At 42.5% G+C, this 13,818-nt stretch overlaps 1 protein-coding gene across 1 annotated transcript in view; it reads right to left on the bottom strand.

Annotated features, from left to right (window-relative positions):
• XK (X-linked Kx blood group antigen, Kell and VPS13A binding protein) overlaps window positions 1-13,818 on the bottom strand; it is a 38,676-nt gene that overhangs the window by 10,790 nt on the left and 14,068 nt on the right. The window lies entirely within an intron of this gene.

Raw genomic sequence — 13,818 nt, 5'->3', positions numbered from 1 at the left:
ATGTAGCAGCAGCAACCGCAGCTACCTGCAATCACTGCAGTGGCTGCTGTTTATTGTTCACAGGATCCTATTTCCACCATCCTATGTAATCATGGGGAACCAATGGATTACAATGGCAGCTGGTGGTCTACTAAAGGCCCCCATGATTCCCATCTTGGTACTCCTGTGAAGCCCAGCAAGAGGAGATCATTATTTACACTAGTGTTTCAAAAACTCCAACCCCTCATAGCTCCTGACACATTGTCAGGATATCCTGAGAGAACCTGTGGCAATTTCTGATGCATTAATAGTAATTCCATCATCTGTGCAATACCAAGGATATCCTGAAAGCATGAGTTTGATTTACACTTTTTTTTACACTGTATACCGCAATAAAATATCACTGTATGTGCAGCTCTGGGAAAAATTAAGAGACCACCACATCAAAACCCTATCATGGGCAGCCCAATCTCCAGACCTGAACCCCATTGGCAACCTCTGGAATGTAATGAAGAGGATGATGGATAGTCACAAGCCATCAATCAAAGAAGAACTGCTTACATTTCTGCACCAGAAGCAGTGTGAAAGACTGGTGGAAAGCATGCCAAGAAAGCTGTGATTAAAAATCATGGTTATCCACAAAATATTGATTTCTGACCTCTTCCTGAGTTAAAACATTAGTATTGTTGTTTCTAAATTATTATATACTTGTTTTCTTTGCATTATTTGAGATCTGAAAGCACTGTTTTTTTTTTATTTTGACCATTTCTCCTTTTCAGAAAAAAAATACAAAATTTATTACTTTGAAATTCGGAGACGTTGTCAGAAGTTTATAGAATAAAAGAACAATTTACATTTTACCCAAAAATATACCTATAAAGAGAAAAATCAGACAAACTGAACATTTTGCAGTGGTCTCTTAATTTTTGCAAGAGCTGTAGAACAAGCGATCAAAGGACGGAAAATAAATAAAAAAAAATAATGGTTGTTTAAAAAATATAAGCATTCAAACCACCATTTTCCCAATTTAAAAATAAAAAAATGAACATATCTGGTATGGCCGTGTCTGTAAAAGTCTCATCTATCAAAATAAAATAATTAATCCATATGGTAAACACACTAAAAATAAAAAAAATTAAAAAGTCAAAAATTTAGTTTTTCTGTTGGCGCACCTTAAGGCCTGTCCCACACGTCCAGATAATTAAGGTACCGGAAAAATCGGTCCCGGAGTTACCAATGTCCGTGTGCTCACGTGGCACATCAGTGTGGCACAAGTGCGGCAGCAGTGTGCCGCCCGTGTGCCGACTGGGTACCACACGGACCGTGCAGGAGACAGCGCTACAGTAAGCGCTGTCCTCTGCTTTGGGTGCTGAAGCCGCCATTCATTTCTTCTCTCCAGCAGCGTTCGCTGGAGAGAAGAAATGAAAAATCATTGTATTTTGTTTTTTTTGCGGTAGAAATAAAGATCTTTGTTTTCCCCCCCCCCCCTCCCACCCCCGGTGCGCCCCCCCGCTGGAAAGAAAATACTCACCCGGCTCCCTCGAAGCGTCCTCTCCGCACCGCAGCTTCCCCTGTATGAGCGGTCACGTGGTGCCGCCCATTACAGTCATGAATATGCGGCTCCACCCCTATGTGTACACTATCACGTCTTTCGATCCTGTGCTTTCCATGATTACATGACTTTTCCTCCTTGATATTGTAATTTCAATGTTGAAGAGAGTATATTAGTAAGTTATATATATGAATTTTTAAGTAACAATAATAATAATTTTTATTTTTATATCGCCAACATATTCTGCAGCACTTTACAATTAAGTGGGGACATGTACAGACAATACATTCAATACAAGTTAAAACAATTTAATCAGTGACATTAGGGGTGAGGTCCCTGCTCGCGAGCTTACAATCTACAAGGAAATGGGGGGTGGGGGGGACACAATAAGTGAAAAGTGCTTTTTATTTCAGGTCTGGCAATTATAATAAATAGGGATTTTCATACAAAGCTGCATGATCCGGTCATCAGCCCGTGTGTTTAAGTGCAATAGTCAAGTATAAAGTGCAGTTATGTGCATGGAGGGTGTGGAGACAGATGAATAGTAGGGTGCAGATTCAGAATAATATTTGGAGTGAACAGGGCAAAGTTAGTTTACTGAGTAGTTGATGTGGTAGGCTTGTTTGAAGAGATGTGTTTTCAAAGCGCGCTTGACTAGATCGGGGCTAGGTATCAGTCTGATCGTCTGGGGAAGTGCATTCCAGAGAGCTGGCGCAGCATGAGAGCAGTCTTGGAGACGGAGGTGCGAGGTTCGGATTACAGGGGATGTTAGCCTTAGGTCATTTGTAGAACGGAGGGCACGTGTAGGGCGATAGACAGAGATGAGAGAGGAGATATAAGGCAGTGCAGAACTGTGGAGAGCTTTGTGGGTGTGAGAGATGAGTTTATACTGGACCCTGTAGCGAATGGGTAGCCAGTGTAATGACTGGCACAAGATGGAGGCATTGGTGAAGCGGCTGGACAGAAATATGACCCTGGCTGCGCATTCAAGATGGATTGAAGAGGAGAAAGTTTGGTAAGAGGGAGACCGATCAGAAGAGAGTTGCAGTAGTCCAGACGAGAATGAATAAGAGCAACAGTAAGAGTCTTAGCAGTTTCAAAGGTGAGAAAAGGTCGGATTCTGGAGATGTTTTTAAGATGCAGGTGACTAGAGCGAGTGAGCGATCGGATATAGGAAGTAAAGGAAAGTTCAGTGTCGAATATGACCCCAAGACAGCGGGCATGCTGCTTGGGAGTTATGGTTGAACCCTCCAGTGTAATTTCGATGTTGGGTAGAGTGAGGTTAGTAGAAGGGAGAAACACAAGAAGTTCCGTTTTGGAGATATTTAGTTTCAGATAGAGGGAGGACATGATGTTAGAGACAGCAGACAATCCTTGGTATTGAACTAGGGTAGGGGCGATGTCAGGGGAAGCAGTGTATAATTGGGTGTCGTCAGCATTGTTTGCCCAATAGGGGCAGTGTACATAGAGAAGAGGAGGGGGCCTAGGACTGAGCCCTGTGGAACCCTGATAGTAAGGGGACGAGGAGAGGAAGAGGAGCCGGAAAAAGATACAGCAAAGGAGCGGTCAGAGAGGTAGGAGGAGAACCAGGAGAGGGATGTCCTTGAGGCCTATAGAGCGGAGCATAGTGAGGAGGAGCTGGTGATCCACAGTGTCAAATGCGGCAGAGTATATTATAAGAGTATAAGTATATTTTTTGCTGTAAACCCCTTTAAGCTACTCAAGCACACTTTGACTGCTAGACATGACAGTGCGTAATATGGTGCACTCAATGCACAACCATAGTGTACAGTGTATTTTCATGTCAGTGCTTTTAGAATTATAGTGCTGCTGTTTGATATGCTGAACCGAATAAAGCATGCTGACTCTACACACAAAAATCACTGCATGAAAATGGGATCTCCAAAAAGAAAAACATTAGTGCCGTGTCTACAATTCATACTGCACAAAACAAATATTGATTGTGAATATACTTGTGTTATTATTACACGCAGCAAGATCTTTTAAAACCACAAGCTGTATGGTTTCTTTTATGTCAGCACCAACATTCCCGATGCCGTTTGCCTTTATCCTTCTAAAATTTAATATTTCAAAGCTCAAACTTTTCCTTTAAGCCTGCTAATCATACGTGTGGTGGAAAGGGCAGACACAGGTTGTACGCTTATTGCTTAGCAACAGTAATGATTGGTATGAAAATGATGAAAGCATCCCATTGAGGTTTGGAGAAAGATAAGAGAAGGCGTGAAGGTGATTAGAAATGGAGGGAATATGCCTTAAATAAGCAGTAATTTACCTCACAGTTGGACAGCCCACAACAGATTGGTTCATACGATACTTTTAGTAATGTAATGGGAGCTGTCTGGTAACAAGATACAGGGCTGTGGGGAATTTTCACAATCAACTTTATGGTTCTACAAATCTTTGAGCTGTCTATTCCTATAATATTGAAGGCTGGACTGGAAAGCCACAGGGAATATATCAATTTCTGTGGATGCCCTATATTATAGCAACCTGCTCCCTGCAATTTAAACAATGTAACAAGAAAACATGTAAAAGTAGAAAAAAAAGGAATGCTAACTGTATTAGAAAGCCCCATCTATTACAGTTTTGTAGCAACTGTGGCCTTCAGAACCACAGCAATTCATTGTGACATAGGGTCCACTTGGTTTTAAAGTTGTTGAGAAATATTCGCCCATGTAGACAGGATAGATTCTCGCAGTTGCCACAAATTTGATGGACATACGGTCAAGCCCTGAGCAGCTCGTTTGTGACAACACAACATTTAATCTTAATTATCCAGACATCTATTTTCAGTATACCAGTAAAGGTACCTTCACACGAAACGACTTTGTAACGATATCGCTAGCGATCCGTGACGTTGCAGCGTCCTGGCTAGCGATATCGTTTAGTTTGACACGCAGCATCGATCAGGATCCTGCTGTGATGTCGCTGGTCGCTGAATAAAGTCCAGAACTTTATTTGGTCGTCCGATCGCCGTGTATCGTTGTGTTTGAAAGCAAAAGCAACGATACCAGCGATGTTTTACACTGGTAACCAGGGTAAACATCGGGTTACCAAGCGCAGGGCCGCGCTTAGTAACCCGATGTTTACCCTGGTTACCAGCGTAAAAATAAAAAAAACAAACAGTACATACTCACCTGCGCGTCCCCCAGCGTCTGCTTCCTGACACTGACTGAGCGCCGGCCCTAAAGTGAAAGTGAAAGCACAGCGGTGACGTCACCGCTGTGCTGTTAGGGCCGGAGCTCAGTCAGTGTCAGGAAGCAGACGCCGGGGGACGCGCAGGTGAGCATGTACTGTTTGTTTTTTTTACTTTTACGCTGGTAACCAGGGTAAACATCGGGTTACTAAGCGCGGCCCTGCGCTTAGCAACCCGATGTTTACCCTGGTTACCCGGGGACCTCGGCATCGTTGGTCGCTGGAGAGCGGTCTGTGTGACAGCTCCCCAGCGATCAAACAGCGACGCTGCAGCGATCGGCATCGTTGTCGCTATCGCTGCAGCGTCGCTTCGTGTGAAGGTACTTTAAGCCTAAGCTTGTCGTTACCTCCTTTCTGTGCTTGCCACAAGTTGATTTATGGCCCTGGTATTTTGCTGGGACTGTACTATGTGTTATTTTCTGTTTTGTGTTTCAATAAAATATTGCCACACTGTTTTACCCTCACCCTGTGTTGTCTGAGCAGTATTATGCCCGCGGTAAAAGGAGAGCGGGCATTCAGTGGGATGAGCCTTGGTCTCGGGCCAGCGGACTAGAGTACCCGCTGGCTAACCGATCGTGTCTCCACACCATTCTATCTAATCCCAGAGTAGCTGTATAGGATCGAGATGAAAGGAGAGTAAAGGTCAGGGTAATAAGGAAAACTTGTCATGTGTCTGGATCAAATTCATTACTAAATGACTTGTGTAACACGTGTTCTTTTAACATAGGGTGAAGTGTTGCCATGAAATTGGTCGACTAGCTTAGGTGAGTATTACTACCTAAAGATCCATCCAGTAGGTATGAATGGACCCAATAAAACATTCCCACGCCATTACTCCATCAACACAATCCTGATCAGTCTTTGTCTCCACCAATCATATAAACCAAACCAAAAACAGCACTAAAACACCAAATTATGGAGTGCCAGGATCTAAGGAGAAAGGTTCAGTGCATACACATGGGTCAACCAATAAAGAAAAGCACCAGAAGAACCTAATTTTATAAAAGTAGTAATTTTATTAACATACAAAATACAAAACCAATAAAAGAGAGATAACAGGGAGATGACAAGAACCTCACCAAATAGAGTGGCAAAGCAGTACCCACCAGGCAAATACTATATTAGCATAAGTTAATAATTGTAGAGAAAGTGCCAGTGCTTATGTGCAAAAGTATAGTGAAGACTATAGTCCAAACCCATTTGTAAGGGATACATAAGACGTCAGCAAAGCTCATCCATAATGAAAGAGCATAACCCAAGTGGGAAAAGATAAGTAATAGATGTATTTACCTGGGGGACCACGATGCCACTCACCCCAACGCGCGTTTCGGCGCTGTGCCTTCTTCCGGGGGTAGCCCGGAAGAAGGCACGGCGCCGAAACGCGCGTTGGGATGAGTGGCATCGTGGTCCCCCAGGTAAATACATCTATTACTTATCTTTTCCCACTTGGGTTATGCTCTTTCATTATGGATGAGCTTTGCTGACGTCTTATGTATCCCTTACAAATGGGTTTGGACTATAGTCTTCACTATACTTTTGCACATAAGCACTGGCACTTTCTCTACAATTATTAACTTATGCTAATATAGTATTTGCCTGGTGGGTACTGCTTTGCCACTCTATTTGGTGAGGTTCTTGTCATCTCCCTGTTATCTCTCTTTTATTGGTTTTGTATTTTGTATGTTAATAAAATTACTACTTTTATAAAATTAGGTTCTTCTGGTGCTTTTCTTTATTGGTTGACTCCACCAACACTAGCCTGATCACTCGACGAGTATACCAACACCAGCCTGATCAGTTGACAAATTTTGGATTCATGTAAGTCTCTTCCACTTCTCAGCGATCCAATCATCCTATTTCCAATTGAGTCATTGTTATGCAATCTGACATGCTAGTTTGAGCCTAGTTGTAATATTCTGCTGCAATTCGCTTGTTTGGCTTTTCAACAGAACTATTTTAGTCATCCTCCTCCATAGAAAAAAGTTGCTCCACACCGCTTCTGCTTAACAAAAACAGTTGTGATTCATTTTTATTACTATTATGGATCACATTTTTGTGTTTGTTTACATTTAAGCGCACCCTTTCATGTACCTATTTTTTTTTTTTTTCTTCATTGTGTGGTAAAAAAGGACATGGCTATGTGATTTTCCAGGACAGCATGATTTTGTTGAAACCAAACATGTATAGGTTTTTTCTTTAAACCCCTTCACCACCTAGTCTGTTTTCATCTTCCTGAACAAGCCAAATTTGACAATTCTTATCAGTGTCACTTTATGTGGTAGTAACTCTGGAATACATCAATGTATTCCAGTGATTTTCAGAAAGTTTTTTTGTGACACTTTGTAGTTTATGTTACTGGTAAATGTAAGTCAATATTTTTGCGCTTATTTGTGAAAATATCGGAATTTTGGTGAAATTTCTGTAAATTTGTATGCCCTTAAACTAGACAGTTATCTCACACAAAATAGTTAAATTACATTTACCCCATGTCTACTTTACGTCAGCATCATTTTTAAAACGTAATTTGTTTTTGTTAAGAAATTGGAAGGGTTAAAATTTGATCAGCAATTTCTTGTTTTTCCAACAAAATTTACCAAACCAATTTTTTTAGGGACCACATAATAATAATCTTTATTTATATAGCGCCAACATATTCTGCAGCGCTTTACAGTTTTACAGTTTCAAACACAACAGTCATAAGTAGGGTTGAGCGACTTTTATTTTTATAGGATCGGGTCGGGTTTCACGAAACCCGACTTTCTCAAAAGTCGGGTCGAGTGAAATCGGCCGATCCTATAAAAAAGTCGGGGTCGGGGTCGGCCGAAACCCGAAACCCAATGCAGTGCAATGGGATACTATGGTTCCCAGGGTCTGAAGGAGAGGAAACTCTCCTTCAGGCCCTGGGATCCATATTTAAGTGTAAAATAAAGAATTAAAATAAAAAATATTGATATACTCACCTCTCCGACGCAGCCTGGACATCGCCGCTGGTAACCGGCATCTTCCGTTCCTAAGAATGGCGCTTGAAAGACCTTTCGATGACATCACGGCTTGTGATTGGTCGCGGAGGCCCACGTGACCGCTCAGCGACCAATCACAAAGCCGTGACGTAATTTTCAGGTCCTAAATTCCTCATTCTAGGAATTTAGGACATGAGAATTACGTCACGGCTTTGTGATTGGTCGCTGAGCGGTCACGTGGGCCGCCGCGACCAATAACAAGCCGTGACGTCATCGAAAGGTCCTTCACGCGCTCATTCTTAAGAAGGAAGGCTGCCGGAAAGAAGCAGGGCGCGTCCGAGGGTGAGTATATACCTAATAGGAATATACTCACCCTCGGCTTCTTTCCGGCAGCCTTCCTTCTTAAGAATGAGCGCGTGAAGGACCTTTCGATGACGTCACGGCTTGTGATTGGTCGCGGCGGCCCACGTGACCGCTCAGCGACCAATCACAAAGCCGTGACGTAATTCTCATGTCCTAAATTCCTAGAATGAGGAATTTAGGACCTGAAAATTACGTCACGGCTTTGTGATTGGTCGCTGAGCGGTCACGTGGGCCGCCGCGACCAATCACAAGCCGTGACGTCATCGAAAGGTCTTTCAAGCGCCATTCTTAGGAACGGAAGATGCCGGTTACCAGCGGCGATGTCCAGGCTGCGTCGGAGAGGTGAGTATATCAATATTTTTTATTTTAATTCTTTATTTTACACTTAAATGTGGATTCCGATACCGATTTCCGATATCGCAAACATATCGGAACTCGGTATCGGATGTTGTGAACTCTATTTTTGGGCTCCCTCTAGTGGTCACAAGCGGTACTGTGTAGTGTTGTCTTTCTGCAGGTTGGCTTCATCACCTGGTTCGTTATCCTTGGTTGGTTTCCTATTTAGCTCACCTGGATGCTCAGTTCCTTGCCTGCTATCAATGTATTCAGTGCTCTTCAGATTCCTGGTGACTACCTTGCTCCCAGTCTCTTCAAGACAAGCTAAGTTTTTGTTTGTTCAGTTTCTGATTATCAGCGTTCATCATGTTTTTTGTCCAGCTTGTTAAAATGTGATTTCTTACTTGCTGGTTGCTCTAGGGGACTGAGTTTCTCCCCTCACACCGTTAGTTGGTGTGGGGGTTCTTGAAATCTCAGTGTGGATATTTTGTAAGGGTTTTTTACTGACCGCATAGACCCCTTTTCTATTTTCTGCTATCTAGAATTAGTGGGCCTCTTTTGCTGAATCTGCTTTCACCCCTGTGTATGTGCCTTCCTCTTACCTCACCGTTATTATCTGTTGGGGTCTTCTATATCTTTGGGGATTATTTCTCTGGAGGCAAGAGAGGTCTTTCTTTCTAGGGGTAGTTAGTTCCTCAGGCTGGCTCGAGACGTCTAGGATTTTAGACACGTTCACCGGCTGCCTCTAGTGTGGTTGGATAGGTTCAGTTTTGCGGTGAGTCCAGTTTTCCACCTCCCTAGAGCTTGTCCTATGTTTAGTCACCTTGCTGGAGTATTTGTGATCCTCAACCACTAAGGATCATAACAATCGGAATTCCGATACCAGATTCAGAAGATCGCCGACCTCATGGCCGACCCCACACAGGGGTCGGGTCGGGTTTCATGAAACCCGACTTTGCCAAAAGTCGGCGACTTCTGAAAATGGCCGACCCGTTTTGCTCAACCCTAATCATAAGTAACAACATTAACAATACAATAATTAAAGCAAAATAGGACGATCCTGCTCATGAGAGCTTTCAATCTACAATGAGGTGGGGGAGATACAAAGTACAGTTGTGTATTTACAATGATGGTCCAGCCATCTTGAGGGAGTGGGGAATAGATAGAGATAGTGAATGGGCTACACACACACACTTAAACATAAAATGTCTTTGATTAGGGAATGTGATAGGCCGTTCTGAACAAATGTGTTTTGAGGGCGCGCCTAAAACTGCAAGTTGTGGATGGTCCTAATTTCTTGGGGTAGACCATTCCAGAGGATTGGCGCAGCGTGGGAGAAGTCTTGGAGTTGAGAGTGGGAGGTAAAGATTAGTGCAGAGGATAGTCGAAAGTCATTTGCAGAGCGCAGCGATCGGCTAGGCCGATAGTCAGAAATGAGGGAGGAGATGTAAGGGTGTGCTGCACTGTTGAGAGATTTTTGGGTGAGAACAAGTAGTCTGAATTGGGTCCTGTAGTGAAAGGGCAGTCAGTGTAACGACTGGCGAAGAGTGGACAAGTCTGAGTACCGATTAGCCAGATGGACGACCCTGGCTGCTGCATTAAGGATGCACTGGAGAGGGGAAAGTCGAGTAAGGGGGAGGCCAAGGGGGGGCCAGCGAGGGGTTTTGTTGTTTCCATGGTGAGAAAAGAGCATATTCTAGAGATGTTCTTTAAGTGTAAGCGGCAAGAGATTGTATATGAGAGGTGAAGGAGAAATTGGTGTAAAACGTAACACCCAGACAGCATGCCTGCCGCCGGGGTGTTATTATGGTGCCATCCACAGAGAGGGCAATGTCAGATTTAGGGAGGTTAGTAGACGGATGGAGCAGGAGAAGTTCAGTTTTGGAGAGGTTGAGTATCAGATAAAGGGTGGACACAATGTAGACTGCAGACAGACAGTCAGTGGCGTTCTGTAGTACAGCAGGAGTAAGGTCAGGGGATGACGTGTATAATTGTGTGTCATCATCATAAAGATGGTACTGAAAGCCAAATCTGCTGATGGTCTGTCCAATTGGGGACGTGTAGGGAGAGAAGGGGGCCAAGGACTGAGCCCTGAGGGATCCCAACAGTGAGAGGAAGAGGGGATGAAGTGGAGCCAGCGAGCAAAACACTGAAGGAGCGATCAGAAAGATAGGAATAGAATCAGAAAAGAGCAGTGTCCTTAATGCCTAGTGACTGACTAGAGAGTAGGAGATAGTGATCAACAGTGTTGAACGCTGCAGAAAGGTCGAGAAGAATGAGCAGAGAGGGATCACCGTTTCATTTTGCTGTCAGAAGGTCGTTAGTCACTTTGATGAGTACGGTTTCTGTAGAATGTAGGGGCGGAAGCCAGCCTGTGAAGGGTCTAGGAGAGAATCATACAATGGAATCATACAATGGAACTTTCTGGATTTTTTGAAAGATTCTGTCTCTCACAAACCTCTCCATTCTTTGTAGGTGGGAAAACTTGCAAAAGCGGCAGTGTTTCAAATACTTATTTTCCTCACTGTAGATTACATTTAGCTTTCATGTATTGTTACTTCTCCACACTTGGAAACTTGTCTTGTATCTTCTTATGTGTTTAGAAGATTTTATTTTAGTCTCGGATTCCCTTTGAGCAGATCTCACGATTTCTACTAGAAATGCTGCTGTTGGGACAAAAACCCTAAATACAGCTCTCAGATTTGGCCTACATTTCTATTTACTTAACTTTTATGCACACTACTCATACATTGTCCAAATTGCCTGTTTTTGGTTAGTAAAAATACCATAGTCTTCCATATGACTTGGCCTACTCTGTAATTTTTGGTCTTTGTTTATTCTACGGTGCCCATAACATTAGCCCATGCCCAAACCTCTTGTTAGCTGACACTGCGTTTTCTACAGAGAGCAGAGTCTTATCTTATTTTTTCAGTATGAAAGATACCAGGATCAAATTATTGATAGAATTACATTATTATACTTACCTAACATGCATCATTTACCTGATCTTTCAAAATGTCAGAGGACCCATCACCTCTTCTGACATGACAGTTTTAGTATATACCTACATTCCCCATGTAATAATTCTGCTTTGTTCTTTTCCTCTGTTATTCCTCCCAGAATTTTGATAACTGGACGTCAACATTCTCTTTGTCAAACAGGCGATTCTCTATACAGTCAGCTCTGATTGGACACTGTCAGAATGTAGGGTCATAACCCCAACTGGTAACAAATAATTGTAAATTTATTTCTACATTTCTATGAGGAATAATAGAGAAAGAGCAAAGATATTAGTAAGAATAGAGGCTCCACATTGTTATTTCATAAGTATTGTAAGTATTTACTAGAACAGACATGTTAGGAGCAGACGGGTCCAATATAATTTCAGGATGTCTATATATTGTACACAGCATTTTCTTTTATGTAACATATAGAAGGATCTGTATTAATTCCTCCTCTATTATCCCACAATGTTTTCATCGTTTTATCCTGGATTTGTCATCCCAGAGGTCAGTTTATTTTCAATTGTTCTTCTCTTTTCTTCGTTTTACTAATACTTCTTTCTTTTGTCTCCGATCTCTTATAAATGGTTTCAGGGGCCTGGTTTATCTATCTAAATATAAAAGAAATTTGAAAAGCAGCACTATCAGGCAGTATGTGAAAAATGGTGCCAGTCCTTCCAGGCATAGACCGATCCTCAAGCTAGTACAAAAAATATGAAGACCGCACTCCTTTTTAGAAAAAATATAATGGCTTATTAGCCTATAGGCGCTCCTGCGACATTTCGGCTCACACGTTGAGCAGGAGCTCATATGGGCTAAAAAAACACTATTTTTTCCAAACAGGAGTGCTGTTTTCATCTTTTTGTACTATCTATCTCTCTATCTGCTGATTTAGTAATTTCTTACTGTTGACAAGTCTCCTGTCTAAAAGGAGAAATTTTAACCCCTTTACGACCTTGGACGTATCCATACATCAAGGTCGATAGGGATTTTCAGACCTTGGATGTATGGATACGTCGTATCTTTAATGTGGCACCTCGACCGCAGTTGGTGATCGCATTATAGTGCCTGCTGAATCTTACAGGCGGGCAACTGGAGTCGTCGTCCCGGGGGGATGGCGACGCTACCCCAGAAATACGATTGCTGTGATTGGTTGTTTGACCTATTCTGAACAGCCAATCACAGAATTTTCATGAAATTGTTTGAAACACTGATGTCCAGCCTAAGATCGGTGCTGTTAGAGCACCGATCATAGGCTGGAGCCTAACAACCAGGGTCAGATCTGATTGGTGCGATTGGACGATGACGTCTGATTTAGATTAGTTGAAAGGACCAGATTAGGAACAGTAAAAATATCCTGTAGTAATTGGCGTCTACTAGAGTATTTTTTACTGAATTCAGTCAGGGTTAGTGTCAGATAGTACGGGAAAAAAAGAATCACGTGCGCGCGTGCTACAGCCGTCAGGCGCTGATCAGTGACTCACATCAGTGATCGGCCTCCAGTTGTTGCTTCTTTTTTTGGTGTGGAAAAGAATAAAACAAAAATTTAGATTAGGTAATAGGCCTAGATTTGGGACAGTAAAAATATACTATAGTAGTCGGCGTCTACTACAGTATTTTTTACTGAATATAGTCAGGTTTAGTGTCAATTGCACTCAGTAATTTTTTTTGTACTGACGTCTGTTTAGCAAGTTTGTTTCTCTATATTTTTTTTTACTTTGATATTTTTCTTTCTAGATTCTTTTCTTTTTTCTCTTCTAAATAAAAATTACAAACCGCACTCAGTCACACACAGCTAAATAAAATTTGATAGATACAAAGACCGCATACGTGAAAAAATCTCCCGCTCGTCCCAATCACTGTATTCAGCAGATGAGGCATACGCCTTCATTGCCTCCAACACTGACAGTGAGAGTAACACTGAACCGCTACGCAAGCATCCCAGGATAGAAAATAAACCAGCGTCCATCGTTACTGACCCTGTATGGACCTCATCCCCTGCAGATTATGGGCCACTGATTCCGGATTTTGTGGCGCAATCAGGGATCATGGTTGTCCAAATAAGTTTGTACGTCCAGCAGTTTATGGCACAAAACCGCACTTCACCATTTTCTAACATGACCCCTTTTTGTCCTCCCCAAAATAACCCCAACTTTTACAGACTTTTCAAAGTTTGGAGGATCATTAAGCACTTCAGCAACTAGTTTGGTAATGTGTACGTTCCCCAAAGGGACATCTGCATGGTTGAGTGCCTAATACATTTCAAGGGGTGTCTCAAACTCTGTCAATGCTTGACCAGTAAGAGGGCCAGGTGTAGAATTAAACTTTAGAAAGCTGTGCGAGAGTACCTCAGGGTACACACACAGGTTTAGAGTTTATGCAGGGAAGTACACCCAGATTAAAGTCCTTG

This window comes from Ranitomeya variabilis, chromosome 3 (assembly GCF_051348905.1).
Source record: "Ranitomeya variabilis isolate aRanVar5 chromosome 3, aRanVar5.hap1, whole genome shotgun sequence".
Taxonomy (NCBI): Eukaryota; Metazoa; Chordata; class Amphibia; order Anura; family Dendrobatidae; genus Ranitomeya; species Ranitomeya variabilis.
Note: the sequence above shows the minus strand (reverse complement) of the source record. Positions and strands in the feature narration are given on the sequence as shown.